Consider the following 6,000-nt stretch of genomic DNA (forward strand, 5'->3'; position numbering starts at 1 on the left):
GACACTCCTCAAACTCTTCAATGAAATTGAGAGGAAAGCAATTCTTCCTAAGTCATTCCTGGAAGCAAGTATTACTCTAGTACCAAAACCAGAGAAAGACCCAACTAAAAAAGAGAACTACAGGCCAGTCTCCCTAATGAACACAGACACAAAAATCCTCAATAAAATATTGGCAAATGGGATGCATTACATCATTAAGAAGATTATACACCACGACCAAGTGGGATTCATCCCAGGCATGCAGGGATGGTTCAGCATATGTAAATCAGTAAATGTAATCCACTATATCAATAAAGCCAAAAGTAAGAATCACATGATCATTTCTATAGATGCAGAAAAAGATAAGGTCCAACATTAATTCATGATAAGAACCTTACAGAAAATTGGAATAGATGGTCTTTATGTCAATATAATAAAGGACATCTATGACAAACCAACAGCCAGCATCATATTAAATGCCTAAAAATGAATGCCTTTACCTTAAAATCAGTACAAGACAAGGATGTCCCTTATCACTGCTCCTATCCAATATAGTACTGGAAATACTAGCCAGAGCAATTAGATACAAAAGAGAAAAGGGGTAAAGATAGGAAAAGAGGAAGCTAAATTAACATTATTTGCAGATGACATGGTACTCTACATAGAAGACCCCCAAAACTTCATTCAAAGACTCCTAGATATGAAAAATTCAGCAATATAGCTGGATACAAAATCAGTACTCAAAAATCAATAGCATTCCTATACACCAACAACAAGATCATGCAGAGAGAAATAAGAGAAGCCACATCCTTCACACTAGCATCCAAGAAAATGAAATACTTAGGAATTAATCTCATGAAAGAAGTAAAAGATCTATACAGGAAAAATTATAATACCCTGAAGAAAAAAATCAAAGAGGATCTTAGAAAATGGAAAGACATCCCTTCTTCATGAATAGGAAGAATAAATACTGTGAAAATGGCCATTCTCCCAAAACTGTTATACAGATTCAATGCAATCCCAATGAAAATGCCATCAACATACCTCATAGATCTAGAGAAATTACTCCTAAAATTCATCTGGAACCAGAAGAGACCTAGAATGGCAAAGGCAATTCTAAGCAGCAAAGGCAAGGCAGGAAGCATCACAATTCCTGACTTGAAGTTATATACAAAGCTATTGTAATAAAATCAAAATGGTACTGGAATAAAAACAGATCTGAATATCAAGGGAATAGATTAGAAGATACAACCACAACTACCAACACACCAACCACCTTATTTTTGATAAAGGGGCCAAACATGTTCCTTGGAAGAACGACAGTCTCTTTAATAAATAGTGCTGGAAAAACTGGCTCTCCATATGCCGAAAACTAAAGCTAGACCCATGCCTATCACCATGTACTAAACTAAAATCTAAATGGACCAAAGATCTGAATATTAAAACAGAGACTAAATCTGTTGGAAGACAAATTGGGTAAAAATCTTGAAGACATAGGAGTAGGTAGAGAATTCATGAATAGGAATCAAATCGCACGGAAAATACTTCCTGGAATCAATAACTGCTATCACATCTTATTAAAAAGCTTCTGCATGTCAAAGAAATCTCCAGCATAGTGAAAACCCACAAACTAGGAAAAAATATTAGTGAACTGTCCCTCAGACAAAGGACTTCTGTCTAAAACGTATAAAGAATTTTAAAAAGTCAAAGCCCTGAAATTTAAAGACCCAATCCAAAAATGGGCATCGGAGATGAATACACAGTTCTCAGATGAAGAAATACAAATGGCAAATAAATACATGAAAAAATGTTTATCATCATTATTCATTAGAGAAATGCAAATTAAAACCACACTAAGATTCCATCTCATTCCAGAAAGAATGGCCAGGATCAAGAAAACTACCAGCAACAAATGCTGGAGAGGCTGTGAGGGAAAAAGAACTCTCCTGCACTGTTGGTGAGCATGTAGACTGGTGCAACCACTGTGGAGTTCAGCCTGGAAATTTCTCAAAAAGCTGGGATTGGAAGCCCCATTTGATCTGGCTATTCTGCTTCAAAGCATATTCCCAGAAGAACTGAAAACATCATACCACAGTGACATATTTGCACCCATGTTTATAGCAGCACAATTTGTAAAAGCCAGATCTTGGAAACAACCTAAGTGTCCAACAACTAAGGAATGGATTTAAAAAGTTGTGGTATTTTTATACAATGGAGTTCTACTCAGCTGTAAAGAATGGTTACATTGAGATATTTATAAATAAATGGATGCAACTTGAGACCATACTCATAAGCGAAATAAATCAAACTCACATGTATAAATACCATACAGTCTCCCTAGTGTAAGAAATGATGAGTACATAAAAGTTTATGACAATCATGATCCATTACATTGCTTTGAAGCCTTATAATGTTTCTATTCATTAGTTGGAAAGGTTTTATCCTGGGTTGTTTTATTTTATTATTTGTGATGGTGTGAACAGCTGTTTTGAAGAAAATAAGACATTATAATAGCCAGTGCTGATTTAATATCATCTTGTTTTGAAGTCCTACCATACTTTTGTACTTCTGTTTCCATTGGTTCTATCATGTAGTATCTTATTGGACTTTATTATGTGTGGTAGTATAAACAAATTTTTTATGGACAATGAGATAATATAGCAATCATTGTTTGTTTTCTGTTATTTGGTTCTGTAATGCCCTGCAATACTTTCATTCTCTTGAATAGTTTTATATTATTTTGTTTTGTTTGATACTATTATGTATGAAAGTATGGTCAATTATTTCAAGGAAAGAGACATTATGGTACGTTGTATGGGGTTGTCTTGTGGTGGAAATACTCTGTTGCTTAGTTTTGTTTGCTCTGATCTGCTTTGTTATGTACTCTTCTGTCTTAATCTCTTTAAAATAAAATTTAAACAAATAAAAAAGGACAAATACAATTGAATAAAAAGAAAAAAAGAAATCTGTCCCTTTCCTCTGTGTTTTCCACCCTATGTGAGTAAAGATTTTCAAAGTAGGTATTCATGATCGTTTAAATTTACATGGGATCTGTAGTAATTTCTTCTTCAGTCCTTATTGCATAAATTTGAGTTTTTCCTCCTTTTTTCTTGATAAGGTTGGCCACAGGCTTATAAATTTTGTTAGTTCTCTCAAAAAAAGCTCTTTGGCTCATTATTTATTTATTTATTTTTTAGTCTCAATTGCTTTAATTTCTGCTCTGATCTTTATAATTTCCTCTTTTCTATGAGCTTTGGGTTTTACTTGTTCTTCTTTTTCCTGAAGCTTGAGGTGTAGCATTGGGCTGTTTATTTGTGCTCATTCTGTTTTCTTGATGTGACAATTTATTGCTATGTATTTCCCTCGTAGGACCGCTTTCATTGCTTCTCAAGGTTTCAGTATGTTGTATATGCATTTTCATTGAATTGTAGGTACTGTTTAATTTCTTCTTTAATTTCAATCTGTAACCCATTGATTGTTCAAGAGGTTATTATTTAATTTCCATGTATTTAGGCAGGTTTTGCAATGTTTTGCCATTAATTTCCAATTTCAGTGCACTATGGCCATATAATATGTATGGGATAATTTCAACCCCTTTACATTTACTTAAAAATATTCTATGGACTAATATATGGTCTATTTTGGGGGCTGGGGATTTAGCTCAGTGGCATAAACGCCTGCCTTGCAAATGTGTGGTCATGAGTTCGATCCCCAGTACCGATAAAAAGAAAAAGACAAAAAAAAATATGGTCTATTTTGGAGAATATCCCATGCACAGCTCAGAAGAATATGTATTCTGATGTGGTTGGGTGTAACACTCTGTAAATGTCTACTAAGTCCATTTGCTCACAGGTTTGATTCAATTCTGTTATTTCTTTGCTGACTTTTTGGCTAGTTGATCTATCTCTTTGTGACAATTGGGTATTAAGGTTCCTTATTATAATTGTGTTGTTGCTTATTTGGTTTTTCATATCTATTAGCATTTGTCTGATATAGTGGGGTACTCATGTATTTGATGCATATATGTTTATGATTGTTAGCTCTTCTTCTTGCATTATTCTCCTGACAAGTATGTAATGAACTTATTTATCTCTTTTGATCATTTTTGGTTTGACATTCACATTGTCTGCAAATAGAATAGCTATCCCTCCTTTTTTCTGGGTTCCTGTCACATGGAATATTGTTTTCCATCCTTTGACTTTTAATCTATGAGTCTCCTTTTGAGTCAGATGTGTTTCTTGTATACAGCATATTGTTGGATCCTGCTTCTTGATCCATTCTGTCAACCTATTTCTTTTAATAGGTGAATTGAGGCCTTTTACATTGATGAATTTAACTCACATTTATTGGCTCAACTTTGTCATGTTATTTTCCTGCTGTTGGTTTTCTGCTTTTCTCCCTTGTTTAATTGCTTGCCCAGACTGGTGGTTTCTTTCTGTTGTTCTGGAAATTATAGTCATTCTTATTTCTAGTATGTCTTTCAGTACTCTTTCTAGGGTTGGATTGGTGGACATGAATATCTTCACTTGTTCTTTGTCATGGAAGTATCTTATTGCTCCATTAAATTTCAAAGAAATTTTTGCAGGGGACACCAATCTAGGTTGAAATTTGTTGTTTTTCAGGGCTTGAAATATTTCACTCACCACCAGTGTCTCCTGAGATTTGCACCATGTTGGAACTTAGGACCCTGGGAAACCAAGTAAGCACCTCACCTCCCTGGTAAGTGGCTGCGGTGTGGTAGACTATGGCCCCTCCAAGGGGAGAACCACTAGTGTCTTCTGAGATCCACACCATGTTGGAACTTAGGACGCTGGGAAACCAAGCAATCAGCCTGCCTCCCTGCTAAGCAATAGTGAACCTACTGGTGCACAGCCTAGAGTCAAATATCCCATTTCCCCTACCCCCCTCCCACTGTCCCCCCATTAGCAAATGAGAACCAGAAATCTGAGCATCTCTTGGGAGGTTGACCCATATAAGAGGGATTTCCTTCTACTGTCTCTCTGAAGGCAAATATTTTTATTATGGTTTTGCTCTATTCTGATTAATGGTACTGCTCTATTCAATATTCTGTTTTGATAAGTTCTATAATGTTCGGTATTTCATTTTACTTTGATATACATGATTGAAAGAACAACTATTGTAAAGATAATGAAATGTACTGTGATACCTGTTACTGTTATCCTGGTAACCTGCTGTGAAGTTCTGTACCAGTTTTACTACACGGTCTCAATTGGCTTTATTCTGTCTTGTTCTGTTGTATTTTACTACTTTCAAAATAAAAAAAAGAAATACTTCACTCTAAGCTCATCTTAATTTGTGAGTTTGTGCTGAAAAGTCTGCCATGATTCTAATGGGCTTTTCTTGATAGGTGAGTTGTGTCTTTTCTCTAACAGCTTTTAGTATTCTCTTTTTATACTGTAAAAAGATCTTAATTATTATATGTCTGGGAATAGGTTTATTTTGGTTATGCTGTTCGGTGTTCTATATGCCTAACTTATCTGCATATCAGATTCTTTCTGTTTGGGAAATTTTCTGCTATTACTTCTGTGAATAGTTTACTGATGTCATTTGCGTTGACTCCTGCATCATCATTGATGCCTATTAGTCTTATATTTTTCTCTTCACATCATCTTGAAGCTGAATTGTCATTTCATGCTGCCTCATTATTTTTAAAAGTTCTTTCCTTTCATGATCACTAGCTGTGATCCTGTCCTCAAGGTCTGAAATTCTATCCTCAGTTTCATTCAAATGGTTCACCAGCTTTCAATAGAATTTTTAATTTCTTGGATATCTCTTTGAATGGTTTCATGCATTCTACTTCTTTTCCATATTGTTCATTCAAAGTTTCCTTCATTTTACCATGCTCCTGTACATTTTTATCTATGTCTTCTTTAGCTATGCTGAGCAACTCCTTTACTAAGGTTATCATTTCTGTCTTTACATGAGAGATTTTCTAATCTTATTTTCTCTATAGCCTCATAGATTTGTTTTTTTATCTCACTTGATACCTTTTCATAAATT

The sequence above is a fragment of the Cavia porcellus genome, unplaced genomic scaffold (genome assembly GCF_034190915.1).
Source record: "Cavia porcellus strain 051 isolate PalLab524CR breed Dunkin Hartley unplaced genomic scaffold, mCavPor4.1 scaffold_8, whole genome shotgun sequence".
Classification (NCBI taxonomy): Eukaryota; Metazoa; Chordata; class Mammalia; order Rodentia; family Caviidae; genus Cavia; species Cavia porcellus.